Source organism: Notamacropus eugenii, chromosome 6, assembly GCF_028372415.1.
Source record: "Notamacropus eugenii isolate mMacEug1 chromosome 6, mMacEug1.pri_v2, whole genome shotgun sequence".
NCBI classification, from domain to species: Eukaryota; Metazoa; Chordata; class Mammalia; order Diprotodontia; family Macropodidae; genus Notamacropus; species Notamacropus eugenii.
Window position 1 is genome coordinate 158,104,633 of NC_092877.1, and position 23,980 is coordinate 158,128,612.

At 36.2% G+C, this 23,980-nt stretch overlaps 1 pseudogene; it reads left to right on the forward strand.

Moving 5' to 3' along the window:
• The first annotated feature begins 7,432 nt into the window (after positions 1–7,432).
• On the forward strand, positions 7,433–7,741 carry LOC140510740 (enhancer of rudimentary homolog pseudogene; annotated as a pseudogene).
• The last annotated feature ends 16,239 nt before the right edge of the window (positions 7,742–23,980 follow it).

Below are 23,980 nucleotides of genomic sequence, written 5' to 3' on the forward strand. Positions count from 1 at the left end.
TCAAAAAAACATTGTGTAATTATGATTTTGCCTTTTTTAAATATTTTCATCATTATTTTCTTGATTTACACAATTTTTCAGTTTAACTAATGACATCTTGGATGATGCAGTAGATTGGATGCCAGTCTTGGATTTAAGAAGACCTAAGTTCAAATTCTGCCCCAAGAAATTACTAGCTGTGTGATCCAGGACAAAGTATTTAATTTTTCTCAGACTATTTTCTCATCTGTAAAATGAGAGGGTTATAGTCAATAGTCTCTAAAATCTTTTCCAACTCTAAATCTATAATCTGAAGATTATAAGGAATGAGCTTTCTAAAGATTAAATAACCTCCTTAAGAGTAGGAACTTTTCCATTCCTTATATTTGAATATCTATCATTTACCACAGTGCCTAGCACCTAGTTGGTGCTTAATAAATGCTCCTTAACTGATTTATTATTTCAACCACTATACAAGTTTTTTAAAAAATCAATGTTTTCCAGTTACTCTTGGGATGACACGTGGTGTTTATTGCCATTGTTGCTTAATAAACTGTGTGACTTTGGTCAGGTCACAAACCTTCTAAAATTCAATTACCTCATCTGTAAAATAAGATGAATTTTAGATCCTTTCTATTGTGTAATTCTTTTTCAAATTCAAAAAATTTATTTTCAAGTCTAAAAGATTAAATAAATAGAATTTATTTCTGTAACCTGAGAGGAAGCATGGTATAATAGGTAGAGAATTGTTCTAAGAAGCAAGAAGACTTGGGTTCAAATTTTATCAATGCCACATACTATGTTTGTGACCCAAGGAAATCACTTAACCATTCTGTGCCCACAGACAATTTGGTAAGACTCTCAAGTTACCAAGAAGGTGTTTTGATTGAAGTTTCCTCGTTGGTTAGTCCCTATATCAATGAAACTACAGGTATGGTTCCAAATTAAATGAAAGATATATCAATAGATTCAAAACTTGAAAGATCTAAAATAAAGAACATAAAATTTAAGCCACCTGGAGACTAGAAAAAGGTGGAAATACTAGTGAGTAGCAGGAAGAAGACCTTCCTGTATATCATATTTCAAAATCCTTTCAGGGACTCCAAAGGCAAAAACCAAAAAAGCCATGGTTTTCTCAGAGGTGGCTGGCATGGCACAAATGCAAAAAGTAATTCCCACTGCCCTGAGGAACTGGGTCCAGGGAGATGACAGTAATCATGACCAAAGTTTGAGCAAGCAGGATTCATTCAACCAAGACCTCATAGTGGAAAGTATCAGATCAAGTCTCAGTCAGCAGACCTAGGTACAATTTTAGGGTTTGTTCTGATGAGGTTAAGAGGATAATTTTAAGCATTGATATTTACATAACTTGCATTACCTTTCCTTCAAAGACTTTCTCTTCTTGAATCCTCACAACAAACCTTGTAAGGTAAGTAATACAAGTATTAACATGCAACACTGAAATTCGAGTATTATGACTCTAAGGCTTGGTTTCTTCATAGTGTATCATATATGGGAATAATAAGAGAGATAAATAAATAATGGTTAGATGGTGTGAGAGGGGAAAATATAATAAATCATTAATGGTTATCTAGGGGGATAAATAATTAAGGGTTTTTCATACTTCAAGCCAATATGATTTAAAATTCATCATCCGAGAGACTGTCAGAAGTTTAGTTAAATAAACATTTAAGCTAGTCAGCATGGTATATTATAGTCCTTAGGTCTTGAAAGGATATTTTCTCTCAACTATATGTAAACTGAGGCAATTAATATTTAATATAGTCATTCAAAAGATAGTTTAATATTGGATAATAATAGATTCCATTCATATAACTTTAAGGTTTGCCTACATTATCTTATTTGATCCTCATAATTATTCAGAGGGATGACAAATGCTATTGTTGTCATTAAATGGAGAAGGCTAGAAAGGTAAAATGAGTTAAAGAAGGAAATGGCAAACCACAGCAGCATCTTTGCCAAGAAAACATCAAGTGAGGTCACCAAGAGTCAAACACAACTGAAGTAACTGAACAGTGACAACAAAAGAAGGGCAAATAACTTTGCCATGAGTATTTGAACCACAACCCAAACTAGTTATTTTGTCCCCAGTGTTCTTTCTACTACACAATTCATACTGTGATTTTAATAAAATATCATGTTTATATATCTTATATTTAAGACAGCATAGCAGAGTGTATAGAGTGCTAGACCTGGAGTCAGGAAGATCTGAGTTCAAATCCAACCTCAGACATTTACTAGCTTTGTGACCTTGGAGGAATCACTTAACCTTTGTCTGGGTTTCCTCAGCTGTAAAAATGGAGATGGTAATAGCCTCCTACCTCCTAGAGGTATTCTAAGGAACAGATGAAATGATAATGGTATAGCATTTCAGTGCCTGGAACGTAATCCATACTACATAAATGCTAGCTATTATTGTCATTATTATAGAAATTAAGCATTCAAAATTGAAGATATGTGGTTTTTGTCTCCCAGTTTATGTTGATGGCAATAGTCCTGAGGATGAGTCTTGTCACCTGCCACATCCAATCAGGTCCCAGATCCTATTCCATCATTTCTCACACCTTTACCTTTTTCTCCACTCACATGAACACTACACTTTCTTTGGTTCTCATCGTGCCTCATCTATGCTATATAAATAGCTTTCTAATTGGCCTCCTTCTTCTAATCTCTGTTTTCTTTTATCTGTTTTTCACAGAACTGCCAAAATCATCTTCCTAAGGCACAAATTTGATTGCTACCCCTTCATTCAAAGATTTTCAATGTTTCCCTAATGCTTTTAATATGAAATACAATCTCCTTAGCTTTCATTTAAAGCTATTTGTTGTCTATAACTCCAGTCTCATTTCAGACTATTTCCCTTCACATTCTATGTTTTAGCCAAACTATTTCCCAAATATGGCATTCCCAATATCACTTCCACATTCACACAGACACCCCATTTCTCTTTACCTATGCGTCTTAGGATTATCTGCCTTTAAGGCTCAAGAAAGGTGCCCCTTCATCTCTGAAATCTTCCTTGATCTCTCCTTCCCACTTTTCAAGTTACTATTTCTACCTCTTCCAATGTTTCTATAATATTTTTACCATTTTCATTTGTCATTTTTATTATCTATCTTGTGTCAGTAACTTCTCCACATACATATTCCATTTTTCCTCTATACCCAAGTCAATTTGTAAGCTCCTTGAAGGTAAAAACTTATCATTTTGACTTTATATCTCTAGCACCTAGCACATTATTTTGCAAATACTAAGTACTCAATAAAAGTTTAAATAGAATTTGATAGTGTGGTATAGTGTCAAGAAGACCTAATTTGGAATCTGAAAACTGAGATTCAAATTTCAGGTCCAGCACTGACTAGCTAAGTGATATGGTCATTCTTTATATCCTTCTCCTTCTTTATACTCGTAACCAATACTCGTCAGGACCTTATAACTTTTTACCTAAACTATTATAATAGCTTATCAATTTCTCCGCCTGCTTCTGTTCTCTTCCCTTCTCAGTCATTCTTCTACATAGAGGTCAAAATTAACTTCTGAATTTCTATCATGTCACTACTTCCTTGTTCAAACAATTTCCCATGGCTTCCTATTGTCTCTAGGATAAAATATTAATTTTTTATCCTTGATTCTAAATTACTCTGTGATCTGATCCCAACCTAACACTCCAATTTTTCTCCTTTTCTTACATTCTGTGTTCAAGTCAGAAAAAAAGCTCTCTTGCTATTCCTTTAGCTCTGTATTTCATTTTTAGTCTTACTCCTCATGTAGCATTTTTCCATGCTTGTAACCCATTCCCTTTACTCTTCTGCCTCTTAAAATTCATATCAATATTCAGCTTATGTCTAGTTCTTATTCACAGTCTTTCTCAATCATTGTCTCCCAACTTGTTGTTTTTTAATGCTTTAGTAGATGAATACAACAGATTGTTGTGTTGTTTCATTGTTTCAGTTGTGTCAGATTCTTCAAGACTCCATTTGGGGTTTTCTTGGCAGATACCAGAGTGGTTTGCATTTCCTTTTCCAGCTCATTTTACAGATGAGGAAACTAAGGCAAAAAGGGATTAAGTAACTTGCCCAGTGTCACATGACTGGTTAAGTGTCTGAGGCCACAGGTCTTCCTGACTCTAGGCTTGGCACCCTATCCACTGTACCACCTAATTATCTTTTGTTTTCACTGTGGCATCCAGCTTCTGTTCACAAGGGAAAAGATCTCTCTCCTCAGATGACACATATTTGTTTATGTATGTAAAATCTAAACCTTGATCTCTGAGAGGTCATGCTAAGGCCCCAAAGCAGTTAATCCACCTAATATTGGAATGCTACCCTGGAGATCAAATACAAACTTCCCTACCTAACTATATCTAGTTAACAATAGACCATGATATGAATCCAATCCAGCCCATCCTCCAGGAAACCAAGGCATATTCAGGCATTTGGCCACACGCCCAACAGTCATAATCAAAACTCTCCTTTTCCAGTTTTTGCTCTGAGAACAATAACCAGATTAATACTATCATTTCTACGTAAAAGGGTTCAACAATTGACTGTCTACTCCACCACATGAAGAAGGCCCCTAATGCGGTAATGAAGAGTTGGAAACAACTGAACATCAGTAACAACAAAATAGAATTCAACCATCTTGAGGGAAGGCATTTTTGCTTTTATATTTGTGTCCCAGTACCTAGCACAATATCTGTTACAAAATATGTACTTAATAAAAGGTTTATTTATTTAAGTATTTTTTATATTTATATATTATGATATATTAAATTGTATATAATTCAAATTATAAAAAATTATTTTTAAAAATTCTTTAAGATTATATTTCTAAAGTACATTGTAAGTTTCTTGAGGAAGAAACTTTAGTTTTTATATTTGTAACTAGTTCCTAGAACACCGTCTTCCAAACTGAGCTAGGCAAGTTGCTTATCTAAGTCGTAGTTACATCATCTATAAAACAGAAACAAAAATATTTACACTGTTTGCAGCCGTTCTGAAGAACATGTTTTTTATAAACTGTAACATATTTTATACAATAAATGGAAGATGTTATTTAACTACTGTCCGTACTTGGAAAGAGATCCTATTCATGACTCATTTACCATCTGTCAAAAGGTGGTAGCTGTTGGAATTATAGGTAGAGAGGGCCAGGAAGCAATATGTTAGTAGTTTAATCTCTCTATGCCTCAGTTTCTTCATCTACAAAATGAGGGGGCTGGGAAAATGATCTCTAAGATACCTTCAAGCTTAAACTTTCTCTGATTATACTTTTATAGTACTTCTCTTTATGAAATTGCTTTGTGGAATCTTACTTTTAATCTGTATGCCCTTGAGCAAGTCATTCCCTGAGTCTCATTTTCTTGATCTGTAAAATAAGAGAATTTTTCCAAATAATCTCTGAGTTCTTTTCCAGCTCTGTGTGTTGCATTATAATTTCTTTACCATTATAACAAAGTTGTCAGGACAACTACGAAATTTCATTTTGTGAGAGACAATTTATTATGCAATATGGTCTAATAAGCTATTGCCAGTGGCAACCAGTGGAGTAGGAAATGATTTTACTTTTCACTAAGCACTGCAAAAAGAACATATTTAAACATTATTCTAACACTTAAAGTCGGATTAATTTAGAATGGAAACTGATGTTATATTCCCACAAGTCAGCTAGAAAACTGTTTAAGAACAATGCCAAACTTATTCTGAAGGCCCATTATAGATTCAAGTTCCATATAAAATAAAATTTGATATTCTTTGGTAATCTGACCCAAGGTTAAACTTTGTGGTCATCAAGTTTCATTTAGTTGCTGTAAAAGTTGGTTGTGCAAAAGTCAGTATGATTCTGCTAACTAATTGCCAGCCCAGATACTCAGAGGAAGTGTTAGCCTGTCCCAGAGGGTGCTGACTGCCCATTGATGTCAGGGATGTGAACATAATGCCTAACACCACAGGATGTAGACCTGGAAGAGCTTTTAGAGACTATCTAATCCCAGTACCACATCAACATATCAGTGGGGTTATGGTACACGTGCAGATCTGCTCTGAATGGTATCTTCACATGAAAGATGCTTAGGGAACTAATTCCAGGAAAATCAGGATGATAGGTAAGGGAAATACCCTTAATGCACAGACTGGAATTCTATAACTGATTTGGATTTTTCCTGCCACATTGTTAGGAGGAAACTTTTTCTGTTGACTGTGTAGATGAAATTATTGGCATCTTCAAAAATGCCATAGCTTCAGCTACCTAGTGGACACTCTGCTTTTCATTTTCTTCAGCTGCACTCTGGTGGTGTGACTTCTTGTAGAGAGACTATTCAGTAAAGAGAAGTGCATTAGAGCCTTCGCCTTCATGAGGTCTCCTTGGTCTTTGATCACTCTTTCCCATATTCTTGTAATATGAATCTGAGAATCTGAGAATTGGAATCCAGACTATTTGTTGCAACTAGCCCTGAAATTCTAAGGAGTAAGACATGTTTAAGATCCAAGCAAAGTGGAAGAATTCATTCAGTAGCATAGTCTTCTTTGGATATAAACTTGGTTAGACCCATGTTATATAGAAATGGAGCTAAACTATTAGCCTAATCCATGACCCCTCACAGTGGGATAGTATTGAGGGAATTAGGCTCTTAAGGTTTGGGGGGGAAACTTGCATACTCATTCTTACTGTATCTTTGAAGTAAACATCATTTCATAAAGAACCATTAATATTAAGTGGCTAAACGGAATAGGAATGCTAGTCACTATCTCTCTAACAAATAGGAGGAACACAGCCAGGGGAGGTTTGAGCCAAAAGAAGAAAATGATAACCACTAAATCCTCAGGGTACCCTGGAACCATGAGGGATAGATTATAGAAAAACTAGCCCAAAAAGAGAGGACCAGAATATACAGATTGTAAAAAAGATTGAATGTCATTTTGCCATAAGAAAAGATTAACATTGAGAACTGAAAGAAATGAGAAGATGTATAAATTGACAGAGAAGGAAATAAGCAGGACCAAGTAAACTATTCATATGATAACCACAGTAATGTACAGGAAAAGAACACAGATAGAATTCTGAACTCTAATCAATGAATTGTCTACTCATGACTTCAAAGGATTGATGATAAATCAATCCTTTCTCCTTTCTGCAAACAGATGGTCAACTGGCGAATAAGTGAGGAGCAAAGCATACTTTTTGAGACAGTCAAAAAATAGTTATTTGTTTTATTTGACTGTACTCTGTGTTACAAGGGAGGATTCTACTGGGGAGAAAGGAGTCTTTAGAAGGAACAGTGATATAAAAATGAAAGGACATCAATAAAACATTTAATGGGGAGGTTAGAATTTAGTTTAGCCCTCAAAACTCAAAGACTTAGTAGAGAATACAATATTTTTATGGTAAAAAAATAGTTGTGGCTGTGGCAGTGACAGTGATGGAGCTCATCATGATGTTTCACAATATTTTGTTGGCATAATAAACCAAAAGGTCAGAAGACCAAACTTATACTGATTATGAATTGGTGAATGGAAGCATGGAAGGAGTTTGTAAAAATGTATGAAGAGCATATGAAGAAAATGGATCTCAACAATTTCTCCATTACATATGATATCAATCAGATTTCATTAATGATCTGGCAGATCTTAACTCCCTTGTGTACCAAGCAGATACTCAGACATACCAGCCCTATAGTAAAAATTAGATCAAAGATAAGATCTATGTGCTTCTTTATAAGCAGGCCCAACAAGTCAGCAAATAATCCAAGTGGCAGCATTGGGGGAACAAAGAAAAATCTTGGAAAACAGATGTATACAGTGTACTGCAGTAGGTGCTGTATATTATAGAAGATGTGTTTTCATTTTGTTACAATCGAGTCAAGGTTGAATGTATTAAAAGATTTTTGTCTTGTTCAATCTGAAACCACTGTCCGTACTTCCTTTTTCTTTTTTTTTTTTTCTAAAAAATAGAAAATTTTTCCTGTCAGTTAACACTTGGCTGCAGTTCTCTCAGATGTTCATATCTGCTTCACAATATATTGTATTTATCCTTCTGTGAGCTGGAGGGGGAGGCACAAATTAAATTTTGTCATCAAAATTCAAAGGCTAGAGAGCAAAATAAATGCACTAAAGTTTGTAAAAGTAAAAAATAAACTGATTCTACCTGCAGGAAAGAAGAAAAGAAGGAAAGACCTTCCACATTTCTTCTCTTCTACAGTATGAACATCTCCATTTCTTTCAACTAGTACTCAGTTGCCTTATTTTCCAGTCTTCTCCCCTCCTGGTTACCTTCCTCTGAAATTATAATGATGCTCACACTTCCATATCACTTTTAGTTCTTACTGCACAATAGCTTTATAGGAAGGTAATGTATCATCAACTCCATTTTACAGATAAGAAAACTGAAGTTCAAAAGATGGGATTTGTCCAGTGTGACAAAGCCAGTAAGTATTACAGTCCAAGATTTAAACCCACTTTTCCTGTGGGGAATATGATAAGTCTATAAGAGATAAAGGGATTTTGATGCTACAATGAGGGTCCTGTGGAGGTTAAGTCATCTGATCTGTAATAGAAACCATAGTTTCAAGAATTCCTCCAGCAGCACTCAGGGCCTATGAAGTAGAGAAAGATAGAGAGTACTTACTGGTGACTCAAGAGCATTATCATGAGAGAAATTCATTTCTCAAGGATTAACATCTGCCCAAGAAGAGAGGAGCTATCCAGGACAAAGGCTAATTTTTGGAGTTGAGATTTCAGTTTTATTCCTAACTCCATGACTAATTTGCCTGTGACTTCATGTAAGTCATCTCAGTCTTCTGGGTAGGTTCCATGTTCTTGATAATAAGAAAAATATTTATTGTTTTAAAGTGTACAAAGCACACTACATATATATATATATTATCTTATTTGATCTTTACAAAAACTCTAAGAGGTAAATGTTGCAGGTATTATATGTATAGCATTAACATTATATATTATACCATTTCTCTGTCTTTTACCTCCTTGGATTATATGCTTTGGAGTGGTATCTCCACCTAGGGGTAAGAGGTATTCATAAAGGTAAGTGACTTGCTCATGGTACCCAGCAAGTAAGTAGTGTTAAAAAAAAAAAAAAAAGGATTCAAATTCAAAATTCTCTTGTCCCTAAGGCCCACAATGCCTCCTTCATCTGCAAAACAAGGCTTTTCGGCTAAATGATCTCTAAGGCAGTAAAGTCAGATTCAAATAGAAACAGTCATTAGATGGTACATAAAGATCCCTCTGGGCCACATGTTGACTTAGAAAATCTCATGCTAATATTATGTATGTTTTATTTATATTTTCACTTTTTTAATTAAATATTTCCCCATTACATTTTAATCTGCTTCTGGTGTCATTCAGGATTGTCACCCATGCAGTCAGCCAGCGAAGTATTAGACAATTGTGCTATGAGGTTTGTGGTAGTTCTAATATTATTCTACCTTTTAGGGAAAAGCAACAAGGTCACTGGGAGCTCTCCTTGGTGCTACTGATGGGGTTCAGACTCTGGGAGCCTCCTTGAGCTCCCCTTGAATCTTCCCACTTAATCTGGTCTTTCTTACTCAAATCTAATCTCCCCATTTGTTCCGCAGTCTCAGGAAGCCCATGGGCTTTTCATTATCATTCTACTCAGGTCTCTGTTGCACCCCCCCACCCCTGATCCCATCAAAACCCCATTCCCCAGGTTGCTGACCACTCCTATCAAGATCTGTATCCATCCATATACTGCCCCTATCAAGATCTCTGGATTGCCCCACCTGCTTCCCACCTAGGCACCCCCTGGTCTGCCCCCTAGTCTGTCTTGTGATAGCCTCCAGCTGTTTCCAGCCTTTGACCCTCCTCGGATTCCCTCCTTGGACTTCTCCTCAAGACCCTCCCTAAACCCCTACTCCCATCACCCTGGACTACCAGACCACCCCCAGATCCCTCCTTCAGTCTTTTCTGTATTTAAGTTCCATCTTGCCTCCATGAAGGGGCTCAGATGCAATCCAGCTCAGACTCTTTCTAGCTGGGATTCTATCTGGCCCACTTGTGAATACAAGCGTTACAAATGCTTAGGCTCCTTAAGAGGCACCCCAATTTGGCGAATCTTTAATAAACTTTGTTTTCTTTGACTTTAAGAAGGCTTGAGTCGAATTCATTCGAGCACTACTTGGACTGTTGGTATTTTGGGGTCCCCCAGTCACCCCTCAACCTCATCACTACCAAGCCCCTAGGCTAAGCAACATGATCTGTTGGAGGCTATCTGGACTTTTAACTGACTTATCAAGATTCCTATTTATATCTTGCCATTGGAAATGATCTGCCTATATCTTAACTCCTTCACATTCCTCATAAGTTACCATCTTACCCAGTGAATTCACTGCTAAGACTGGAATAAAGCATTTATTCATAGAAGGTAAGCTTTGAAAATTATTCTGTTTTACTGTTTACTAGGAACAGTAAAGCCTTCACTATAGTAATATGACTTCACTTATTACAAAACACACAACTACAGATTTTGGAAAATAGAATTTTATTTAATTAAACTATGTGTACTTGTTTTTTTAAAGTGATAGGGTACAAGCCGAGTCAAGATCTTTTCCCTTTCAATTGGGAGGGCTTTTGTTCCATTAGTCTGAAGGGCCCCTGGAAAGTCTGGCCTTTGGGTGGGGCTAGTTGGATTCCCCTTCCATTTCTCCCAGGCCAGATACTCCCTATCTTCTATTTAGCATTCTTTTGATATTCCTTCTTTTGATCCTATTACCAGTCACTCCCATCAGGATCCTCCCTGGGTTTGATCTACGGAGACCATCCCTGGGACCCTAGACTACCTGGCAACACCGGCTTCTGGCTCATGCCTTCCCTTGTCTGATATCTGCTGATTGCCTCCAGCTGTTGCCAACACTTGACCAGTCACCCCCTCCTTGGACTTCTCCTCAAGATCCTCCCTAAACCCCTCCTCCCATCACCCTAACCTCTCAGATCACCTCCATATCCCTCCTACATTCATTTCTGTATTTAAGTTCCATCTTGCCTCCATGGAGGTGCGCAGATTCAATCCAGCTCAGGTTCTGTCTAGCTGAGATTCTATCTGGCCCACTTATGAATACAAGCATTACAAATGCTTGGGCTCCTTAAGAGTCAACCCAGTATGGTGAATCTTTAATAAACTATTTTTCTTTGGTTTAAGAAGGCTTAAGTAGAATTCATTCAAACAGGACCCGGCGTGTCTGTATTTCAGGGTCCCAAGTACCCCTCAACCTCATCAAAAGTAGTTAAAAATCATTCCTCAAACTCTGCAAATTTGAAAAGATGACGGAGACTGGACATAGTGAATGGGAGGGGTTAAGGAAAGACAGACACCTTAATACACTGTTGATGCAGCTGTAAATCTCTCCAACAGTTCTCAAAATAATTTAGAATTATGCACATGAAGTTACTGAAATGCCTCTTGCTCCAGTGTAGAGATATCACTGCAAAGCATATGACCCTAAAGAGGTCAAAGAGAGAGAAATGGTGTAACATAGAATGTTAATGCCAATATAAAATAGCAAAGAATTTATAGTAGCAAATAATTTCAAGCAAAGATAGAGGAGCACCAATTGGAGAATGGCTAAGTTAATTGTGGTACATAAATCTAAAGGAAAATTTCTGCACAGTAAGAAAAGTGAATATTGAGAATTCCAAGAAAGATGGGAAGACAAATTATTTTATACAGATGAAAGTATGAAGGATCATGAATATAATATACACAGTGATTATGGCAAGGTAAATGGAAAAAGAGAGGGTCCCTTAACACTATCTAAGTATATACTACATAATATATGTAGTATATGTATAACCATATATAAGATATGTAATACAGAAAATATATGAAATATAAATATATTTTATTTATAAATAAACATTTATAAATATATTCATGAATAAACAGAAAAGTTTTAACACCATCTATATATGATAATACTATATAAGATATTATCAAATATATTATATACAATTATATATATATAGCTAAATGCTGTGAAGGGTCTCTTTCTTTTTTTGATTTTATATATTTATTTATAAATTTATTTCTTCTCTCCCTCTCCCTCTTCATCTTCCTGTTCCTCTATCTTACTCTCTCTCCTTAAAGTCAGTCAGGTAGTACAGTGGACTATACCTGGAGGCAGGAAGACCTGAGTTCAAATCTAACCTCAGACACTTTCCAGCTGTAACCCAGGCCATTTAACCTCTCTCTTTGCCTCAGTTTCCTCAGCTGAAAAGTGAGGATCATAATAGCACCGACTTCATTGAGTTGTTGTGAGGATCAAATAAGATAGTGTTTGTAAAGCACTGGATTAATATTTGTTCCCTACCTCATGTCTGTCTTTCTCCTTTTTCTATTTTTAAGCAGTAAAAATTATCTTCATTTAAGCCTTGTTAAACTAAGAAATGTTTTTTTTGAATGTCAGGCTGTCCAGGATTTTAAAGATCCTTATTCAGCTATTAAGATAAATTGGTATGATCTGGTGAAGTACAGTTTTACTTGGATGGCCCCAGCCTCCGTTTTTCAGGCTCTTGTTGGAATGGATCTATTAGAATCAGTTTTCCTACTTCCCTGTTCTCTATTCCTACCTTCCTACTGTGCATTCTAATCTCCTTAGTAGATAACTAATTAAACAATTTAGAAAATACCTTCATTTATCGGTCCTATAGATAACAGGGCAGTCTCACATTGGCATCTTAACAACTCTTTGTCTAAAATGACATATAACATCAAGCTCTAAGGGTTTCAACTGAAATATGAATAATTCCCTTCATTGTCCACCCTCATTTGCTGCCCACTGCCACTGTAGGTATAAAGACCACACACCAACGCTGTCACTGTAAGCACCTATTTTCTTCCTCCCCTTGTAAGAAGTGATTAAGTTTGTTAAGGATATCTCAGTGTGTGGATTGGGGCATTTACACAATTCAGAATTGTGATATACTTAGCAAATATACTTCACATGACACAAGGGCAGATAAATATAATCTATTTTTTCACTGTTAACATAACTGCCAAACCATCTTTACTTTAGATTAGTCTGTGCAAAGCAATCTAATCAGCTTAATTTTTTTTTGATCCAGCAAAATTGACAGCTGAAATTTGTTTGTTCCAATTATAATCTGTCACCTTTATACATATCTATTTTAAACTCTAGGTTGGTGCTTCTGTGGGAGATGGATGCTTTGAAATCTTTTGAAAAATGCAATCATGCTAATATACTTCACAGTATTGTTGACATCTGTTTACATACACAAAAGAATAGACTAACTTTATGAGATTTTTAAAGGCAGTCATCTTAACTCCCTCCCTCCAAAGAAAAAAAGTTTATTTGTTAGATACTTATGAGTTTTTGACTTATTGGAGTTGCACACTTACACAAATTTCAATGTGCTTGTCACAAAAGCATTGAAATAAGAAGTGGAATTAAATCTATTTTATCAATTGAGAAAAAAATAAGAGTGTATGCCCCAAATCATACTAATTAATGGGAAATTCAGTATGATATGAGAAATTAAATACCCATTTTTTCAGTGATATGAGAAAATAAATGTCCATTTTTTGACAGATAAAACTAGTTATCCAGATGTCCAGAGCAAGTTCATTTGAGGTAGGAGCAGGGTGAACAATGTCAGAAATTTGGGTGGCCTAGTTGACAGAGTTTGGGGTATGTAGTCAGAATGACCCGAGTTCAAATCCAACCTCAGACACTTAGTAATTGAATGATGCCAAGCAAGTCACTTAGCCCTGTTCACCTCACTTTCCTCATCTGTCAAATGAGCTGAAGAAGGAAACTGCTCCAGTATCTTTGCCAAGAAAACCCCAAATAGGATCACAAAGAGTTAGAAATGACTAAAACAATTGAACTACAAGGAGGACCAATATCTTGTGCTGATGAAGTGCGGTCACCTTAAGAATAGTGTATCCAGTACCCAAGAGAGTTTCACTCAGGCCACAACAATGTAGTCAATAATCCTTTTGTGAGATGAAGGGAAGGGAAGTCATTAGGAAGGGAGCACAAGCCTCTGGGAAAGGGGCATAACCACCCTATTGTGGTTTGCATATGTTGAACATATTGAATATGTGTGAGGAGTAATATGGTACCTGGCAAGGGATCAGGGACTATCAGACTGCGGTGCCCGAGATCATGGCAGGGAAACAGCAGAACAAAGGACAGTCACAGAAGGAAAGTATATTCCTCCAGGAGAGCAATTACCTGGGGCAAAGCTCCAGCTGCCCCACAAGAGCTATAATTCTGCATTTTTTTCTGTATCCATGTGCATACATCCACATACTAATTCATTTCTTTGGAATTTATCTTCTTTATTTTCTAGCTTCTTTGCTGCTATTAATCTAAGCCATTCAAAAATAGATATTCTGTTCCACAACTTCCCCCTGACAATCAATTCCAATGTGCTACACTATTATAAAATTATACAGTAACATTATTACAAAGTTATTCCTTCTAGACATAAGTAGCATAACTGTTGATTCTATATAGACTCCTGTTACAATTCCTTAAAATGATTAGAAATAAATGCCAGATTTGATGGCTTTTCTTCACTACGGCTTATGAAAACTATCTGATAGGTAGAAAACATAGATTCAACCCCCAAATTTTAGAGATTGAAGAAACTTAGAAACAAACTGTCCAACTCCTTTATTTTACAGAGAATAACTTTTAAAACAAACATTTCTATAACTTTTTCACAGGTTCATAGATCTAGAGTTGGAAGGGATTTCAGAGGTCATTAAGCTCCAACCCTTTATTTTACAAATGAAGAAATTGAAGCCCATAGAGGTTAAGTAACTTGTCCAAATTCTCTTCCTTTGCATTAGAAGCAGGATTTACACCCAAGTGTTTTGACTTCATATTCAACGTTCTTTTCACTGCACCATGTTGCTTTTCCATTTTTACAATAATCCTTTCACACAAGAACTGTATGAGGTGGGAAGTCTAAGAATTATCCTTATTTTAGAGAAGAGGAAACTAAAGGAGAGATGGGATTACTATCTTATTCATAGTGCCAAACCTATTAAGCTGCAGAGCTAGAACTAGGCCCTCATACTCTTGACTCCTGGATCAGTACTCTTTCTACTAGATACGAACTAGCTTTCATTGTCATAAACACTTGTTGACTGAGGGTGCTGTCCAAATTCTTATTCAGATAGATAAAATAAAGTCGGATTCATGCACTGAAGCTTGAGTGTAAGTGATGTAATAAGTTTTTCATTATCAGTATATTTTTACATCTGGGTTGAGGGGTTGCTACAATTTGATTTTACTGCTAATCAAGGACAATTAAAAGCACAGACAGAGACGTTACCCTGAGCACATACTATGAAATAGTCTCAGAAAGGAAATCTGCTATCTTTGTGAAATAAGCTAGTCACTGCTCTTGGCATCAGCAAAACAAGAACAAAGTGGTAAATGCAGGGTTTTAACATTCCTGAGCACAGGGGAAAAAAAGGCACAACGAGTCATTTTCCATTTGAACTTTAGCTCATTCATTATTCCCAGGTCCCAGAGTGAATGGGAAAAGCTTAATCTATGTCACAAATGAAACCCCTCTTCTGGCTAACTGTATTTGATTTATATGGAATGGAGGAGGGGCTATACTTTTTAGATATGACATTACTATCTGAAACTGAGTTGGCTCCACTTAAGACCTATTAATTATTTCTGGGATTCCACTTGAAAACTCCAGAATGCTGTTGTTGCTATAATATTAAGATAACTAATAAATGATTAAACATATTGCAACTACCAAGAACTATTCAATGATTAATGAAATGAAGCTGTGATGTAAAAGCTGGCTGCTGCTTCCTTTCCCCTCAGGATGTCCATGCTCTGTTGAAAGGTTGGCTTAAATTTTCCATAGACTCATGTCTTAATCGTACAGAGGATGAGAAATTTCAAAATTCCCTTTAATGTGGTCTTACAAATCTTTACAAAAGAAATGTGAGATTGCAGTCCTCCATCTCAAACAAATTAATTTCATGTGCTTCCAGGTTTTTCTAGGATGATACATTTTTAACATAAGGTACAAATTTGGAATCCTGATTTAAAAAAATGACTTTAGATGTCCATACTCTTTGGCCTAGAGATCCCACAGTTATGTACATTCCCTTAAAAAAAAGTTAAGACATACATAAATATTTCATAGATACTCAAGTATTCATAGCAGCATTGTTGTGGTCAAAAATAATGAAACAAAATAGATACTTAGCAATTGAGGCATAACTTTGTAGACACAAAGAATAAAATACATTGTACATTACTGACCATCAATGCTAGGACATGTGCTAAATGCTGTGGGGGATAATAATTTCACAGTGTTTTGCTGAGAGGAAATAACTGTAGTTCTTAGGACTAAGCAATGGCTTGGACGTTATGTTTGAATCATCATTACTTCTCTGATTTAATTTAATTCAGACAACATTTTTATGTGCCTGCTGTGTGCAGAATACTTGATCCCTTCCTTTGTGTGGCAGACAGTTATAGGCTATAACTAACTGCATATGAGAAGGGATTTAGAGAGGACTCAAAGATAATTCTGTGGTTTCAAGTATGGGAGATGTATGACAGAGGATAATAGATTTAGAGCTTAAAGGAAATTTAAAGGTCATCTAGTCCACCCCACCCCTGTTTTACAGGTAAGGAAGCTGAGGTTCCCATTGTCAATGGTCAACATTATTCAAGCATTTATCAGGTATTAATTATGTGACAGACCTTGTCTTTGTCCTAAGTTCTGGAGACCTAAAGAAAGGCAAAAACAGTAGCAGCTTTCAAAAAGCTCACACTATGTAATGGGGAAAACAATATTCAAATAGCCATGTAAATAGAAGGTACATGTAAAGTATATAAAAATTATCACTCCAACCTAGGTCCTCTGACTCCAAATCCATTACTTTCCTTTGCCCCTTTACCAAAATGCCTTGAGTAAATTAGTGGTGATGGTACTGACAGATATAGTGAAGCTTAAAAAAACAGTGTTTTGTGGGGAGGGGATAATCTTGGCAAGATATATAGATGGAGGTGGACTGTACACAGTGGAGAAATAAGGCTAGCTGTCAGAAGAAAGGTCAGGGTTAAAGTTATAGATTTTTGCATAATGATGATTATTAAAACCTAAGGAATAAAAAAAATTGGCAAAGAAGAAAATGTCCAAAAGGAAGAGAAGAGGGCCCAGGAAAGAAACTTCAGGAAATATTCAACTGTACAGGAAGAGAAAAAGATGTGAACCACAGAATACCCAAGGAAAGTCATTCTTAGAGCCCTAAACATGCTTAGGCCCATCCACTATCCTGCCATGCTGTACTACACCCTTGGGGGAACTTGTGTCCTCAAGGCCACAAGTGGCCCTCTACATCATGAAGATTTAGTCCTTTGACTAAATCCAAACTTCACAGAAGAAATTCCCTTAATAAAAGAACTTGTTCAAGCAGAGTAAAGGCAATGACTTGCTTAAACTCTCCCCCAAACCTCTTGAAATATCTATAAAAATGACTCTAAACAAATTCTAGAGTACCAGAACCCACAAAATGAAAGACTAAAACAAATTTCCACCTCAAGAAAACCTGGAAGGTTGACAGAAAATGTCTTCTCACCAGTCTGAGAGAAGAGCGCAGTCTAGCATGAGATACAGTGGCACAGACAGGGTTGGAGCAGGCCTCAAGGGACTGAATCACTGGCAGCTGTGGCAGTTTCCAGACTTCTCAACCTACAAACACCAAAGACAACTTTGAAGGTCAGTGGGAAAAGTCTGTTGGACCTGGAGAGAGGAGAAAGATTTAGCTCCAGACCCAAACCCAGAGTGGCAGCAGTGGTGGCAGCATCAGTGGCTTCTTCCAGAGTTCTAAACCTACAAACAGTGGGGGTATACTGTGGCTGACCAGAGGGGCATTGAGGGATCTTTTTGGTGGCACTGAGGTAGGATTCTCTTGCTTTCCCCATGCTTGGATCTATGTTGTAGTCCTGGGAAGTGGTCCTGGGGTGAGGAGGAGCACTGTTGAGGTGGAGTTTGTGGTGGTGATGCAGAGAGAATCCTCTTCACATTTCCAAAGCAGAAAAGAGTGCCTGTAGTCACTCACAGACCAGAGCACACACGAGGGGAAGAGTAAACACCTCTTCTTTGATCATACAACCTTGGAAGGACAGAAAATTTACAGGTCTCTAGAAATATCTCTAAAAACAACTGCACAAAACCCATGAAGCCTGGCACAGTACACCCTCCACAATGGAAGCAGAGACCTACCTTAACAAAGAGCTAAAAAGTCAAGTAATTGACCAGAAAAATGACCAAACAGTGGAAAAGAATAAGACTATAGAATCTTACTTTGGTGACAAGAAAGATGGAAATATACAACCAAGAGAAGACAACAAAGTCAAAACTCCTGCCTTCAAAGCCTCCAAGAAAAATATGAATTTCTCACAGATCATGGAAGAGCTCAAAAAGAATTTTGAAACTTGAGTAAAGGAAGTAGATGAAAAATTGGGATGAGAAATTAGAGTGATACAAGAAAATCATGAAAAATGAGTCAATATCTTGCTAAAGGAGAAACAAAATATATAAATATGGAAGAAAATAACACTTGAAAAAATAGGCTAACCCAAATGGCACAAGAGGTGCAAAAAGCCAATGAGGAGAGGAATGCATTAAAAGGAGAATTGGCCACATGGAAAAGGAGGTCCAAAAGCTCACTGAAGAAAATAATTCTTTAAAAATAAGAATGGAGCAAATGGAAGCTAATGAATAAGAGAAATCAAGGAATTATAAAACAAAATCAAAAGACTAAAAAAATAGAAGACAATGTGAAATACCTCATTGGAAAAATCAACTGATCTGGAAAACAGATTCAGGAGAGATAATTTAAAAATTATTGCACTACCTGAAAACCATGATCAAAAAAAGAGCCTAGACAACATCTTTCAAGAAATTATCAAGGAAAACTAACCTGATATTCTAGAACAAAAGGGGAAAATAGAAATTAAAAGAATCCACTGATCTCCTTCTGAAAGAGATCCCAAAAGGAATTCTCCTTGGAATATTGTAGTCAAATTCCAGAGTTCCCAGGTCAAGGAGAATATACTGCAAGCAGCCAGAAAGAAACAGTTCGAGTATTGTGGAAGCACGATCAGGATTAACACAAGATTTAGCAGCTTCTACATTATGGATTTGAGGTCTTAGAATATGATATTTTGGAGGGCAAATGAGCTAGGATTAAAACCAAGAATCTCCTACACAACAAAACTGAGTATAATACTTCAGCGGGGTGGGGAAAATGGACACTCAGGTAAATAGAGGATTTTCAAGCATTCTGGATGAAAAGACCAGAGCAGAATAGAAAATTTTATTTTCAAATACAAGGCTCAAGAAAAGCATGAAAAAGTAAACAAGAAAGAGAAATCATAAAGGACTTACTAAAATTGAACTGTGTACATTCTTACATGGAAAGATGATATTGGTAACTCATGAGATCTTTCTTGGCATCAGGGTAGTTGGAGGGAATACATACATGCATACATACTTATTATATATATATATACACACACATACATATATACATACATACACATACACACAAAGGGCACAGGATGGTTTGAATATGAAGGGATGATATTTAAAAAATAAAATTAAGAGACAAGGGAGAAATGTACTGGGAGAAGGAGAAAAGGAGAAGCAGAATGGGGTAAATTATCTCATATAAAAGAAGCAAGAAAAAAACTTTTATAAAAGAGGAGAAGAAGGGTGAGGTGAGAGGGAATGAGTGAACCTTACTTTCATTGGATTTGGCTTAAGGAGGGAACAATATACACACTCAATTGGATGTGGAAATCTATCGTACCCTACAGGAAAGTAGTGGGGAAGGAGATAAGAGGGGTGTGATAGAAGGGAGGGTAAATGGGAGGAGGGGGCAATGAGAAGCAAGCACTTCTGAAGACAGACAGGGTCAAAGGAGAGAATAGAATAAATGGGGAGATAGAATGGAGGGAAATATAGCCTTTCACAACATTACTGCTATGCAAATGTTTTGCCTGACTATACAAGTACAACTTATATAGAATTGCTTGCCTGCTCAACGAGGGTGGGTGGGAATTGAGGAAGGGAGAGAACTTGGAATTCAAAGTTTTAAAAACAAATGTTAAAAATTTGTTTTCACACGTAGCTGGGAAATAAGATATTCAGGCAATGGGGTACAGAAATCTATCTTGCCCTACAGGAAAATAGAATGGAAGGGGATAAGAAAAGGGAGAGGGGTGATAGAAGGGAGGGCAGATTGGGAGAAGGAACAATCAGAATGCATCTTGGAGAGAAAGATGGAGAGAAAATTTGAGACTCAAAATCTTGTGAAAGTGAATGCTGAAAACTAAAAATCAGTTAATTAAATTTAAGAAGAAGTATAAATAAATAAATGAAGGGATCTGTTCTGTGAAACTTGGACTCAGTCAAAATGCCACACCCAAGGACCTAGAAGGTCATGTGTGGCCTCCAGGCCAAGGTTCTCCTCTCCTGCCCTAGAGGAACTAAGCCACTTCCTTCCCTAGGGTGGTGCTGACCTTATTCATGGAGGGTTCACATGGCCTGCTATGTTTAGCCTGCTCCAGATCACCAACCAAGCTTCTTCCTGGCCCTCTTCCTGTCATGCCGCTATGTGCAAGTCCTTTTCGTTTTTCTATAACTTTAACTCTGAAATAGTAATCAAATGAAGATTATTATTCCTTCTGGAAAGGACATGTTAATTAACTGTCCTATGCTTCCACCTCTCATTCCTTTGACTACTAAGCCAAAACACTCTCCCAAGTCACTGTTTTCCTTTCTCTCTATGTTGTCTCCCAGTATCAGAATGCAAGCACTTTGAGGAAAGCTTGTTTTTCATGTGTATGTGTATCCTAAGTATCATGGAAGGTGCAATTATTGCCACATAGTAAACACTAAATAAAAACATTTTTCTTTCACTGATTAATTCCCTAGCCACCTCTCAGCTAATCACAATATCAAGGAATAGATGCCTTTACTATCTTCAATTTGATCATTTAATTTCGAAGACACAGCAGTTAAGGCTGTCAAATCTTTAGGCAAAGGATGCCTTGCTAATGGGAATCAATTAAGTCCTTATTACACATTCATAAGGTTTTACAACCAATATGTGTCAGAGGTGGGACATGAACCCAGTTGTTCCTGATTTCATACTGGTCCTGTATACATTCTGTTACAATGCCCCTTTCACCCACCCTTTTTTGTCAAAAAATTGTGAGGCTTTAATTTAAATATTGGTTCACACTGGCCAAAACAGACAGTTTTCTCATGTCTGCTGCCACTGTGTTTGAAAGATAGAAGGGGAAACGAGAGGAAATCCAAGCAGAGGTGGGGCTACCCCACAACTAGCAAAGATGGAACAGTTGCTTAATCCTCAGGGGAAGCTGATGTCCTTAGCCATGGTACTGACCACTTCTCTAACAATGTGAAAACTTTGGGTCTCAATTTCTTCATTTATAAAATGAGGGGTCTGTTCTTGAATGACTTTCAATGACCTTTCTAGTTTTTGAATTCTAAAACTCCAAGGCCCTTATCTTGTTTTCAATCTATTACACTACTGTCTCTGCCTTTCTCAGAATCACTCAGGAGCTGTCCTCCAATTATCTGAAAACTACATGCTAGGGCTTGTCCAAATACTTATTGTGAACTACAAGACTGGTCTGGTACTGATCTTGCTAGATTGGTTTGTGTGTTTTTGACACAAAGTAGATACAATTCACTGCAGATGTGCTAGCTCTCCAGGAAAAAGAAAATAATTCTAACTTAGCAACCTTTAGATAATAAAAAGTAGAAGCAGTCACAGCTTGTGCAGATTCATTTTACATATCTAGATGAGTTTTCCAATATCAGCAATGTCTTAAAAACTAAAAATTACTTGTGAGATTATAAATTTTGATGGAAGAATAGGGAGTGAAATGGAACAAATGCAAAATATATACTGTATCATGAAATTTTCCAATTTTGAGGGTCAAAACTATATTTTAGCTGTTCTGCAGCCTCTGTTTGCCCAGGGCCTAGTATAACGTTTCCTACCTAATAGGCCTTTAATAATTTTTTCTTGAATTAACTAAGTAATATTTCCAAATTTTTAAATATATGTTTCCAACCTGAACATATACATTCTTACTTGTCTTTGAGAAACACAAAATCAGAGAATGAATTCAACTAGAATGATAAAATTTAGATTTAGAACTGATACAGCCCAAGAGAGCTTCTAGTGTAATGGTGTCAAACTAAAATAGAAATGGATTCTCTATAGGCTTCATATTCATTTAGAAATTCACAAATCAACCTCATCTGCATTTTATTATATTTTTATTTACTTTGTTAAATACTTCCCAATCACATTTTAACTTGTTTTGGGAGGGCTCAGTAGTCTTGTAGGAGCAAGTTTGTCATTTCTGGACTCTGGACCCTTTCATTGTAAAGATGAGAAAACTGAGGTACCCAGAAAACTAAAATGATTTACCCCAGAGGTAGCAAGTAGCAAAATCTAGATTTCAGTCTAAATCCTTTAATTTCAAATGTAGTTCTGTTTTTCTCGTCCAAAAGTGCTAAGTAATTTTTTTATACTCTCCCCCCCCACACTAAGTGTGAACACAAACTAAAATTCTTCTCTTCAATTATCATATTAACAGTTATCAGAGATGATAAAGTCATGGTATTATTGATAGAAGGTACTTTTTCTTTTCTTATTTATTTATTCATTCATTTGTTTTTATAAGTTTTTATCTCTCCCACTACCTCCATTGAACAGTAAAAAATTGGGGGGAAATTCCCATAAAGAAATGTTTATATTCCAGCAAAGCAAATTCCAAGATTGTCCATATCCAAAATGTAGGTCACTTTTTACATTTTAAATTTATCACTTCTCTGGCAGGAAGTGTATGGTGTTTCATCTTCAATTTTCTGAACTTGAGGTTTAATATTGCATTGATCAGAGTTGTTAAGTTTTTCAGAGTTATATTCTCTATAATATTGTTGTCTTTGTATGAATTGCTCTTCCAGTTATGTTCACTTAACTTGGCATCATTTCATAGAAGTTGTCCCAGTTTCTTTTAAAATTGTCTATTTCATCATTTCTTATGGCACAATCATATATCACTATATTCATATGCCATAATTTTAGCCTTTCTCCAATAAGTAGATACTCCTTTGGAGTTACTAAGTAAGGAATTGTAACAAAGAAATTTGTACATGTAAATTCTTTTCCTCTTTCTTTGATCTCTCTGAGGGCATAGGCTTAGTAGTGGCATTCTAAGTCAAATGACATAAATACTTTTGTAAGTTTTTAGTCATCATTCTAAATTGCTTTCCAGAAGGGCTGAACCAATTCACAACCACATCAGTAGTGCATGGCTACACCTATTCTCAAACAACTCCTTCAACACTTCTCATTTTCCCCATTTATCTTTACCAATCTGGTGGGTGTATGGCAAAATTCAGAGTTTCTTTAATTTGCATTTTTGGATTTTAAGTTATTTGGAGCATTTTTTCATATCCTTGTTGATAGCCTGGATGTCTTCCTTTAAAAACTGGCTATTCGTATTCTTTGACCATCTATCTATTGAGCAATAAGTTACTTTTATAAACTTGAAGATGTATATGTGTATGTATATCTCTATATACATAGAGATATACATATATGTATATATAAACATAGATATAGATATATATGTGTATCAGACATGAGACTTTCATTAAAAAATAAACTTACTGCAAAGATTTGCTTCTTTTTAATTGTTTCCCTTCCAATTTTAATTGCATTGGATTTCTTTGGGGAAAACATTTTAAATTTAATAAATCAAAACTGTCCATTTTATCTTGTTACCGCTATCACCTTCTAAATCACTAACTCTTCTCCTATCCATAGATATGAATAGTATTTTTTCTCTCACTTCTCTAATTTGTTTATGTCACCTTTTATGCCT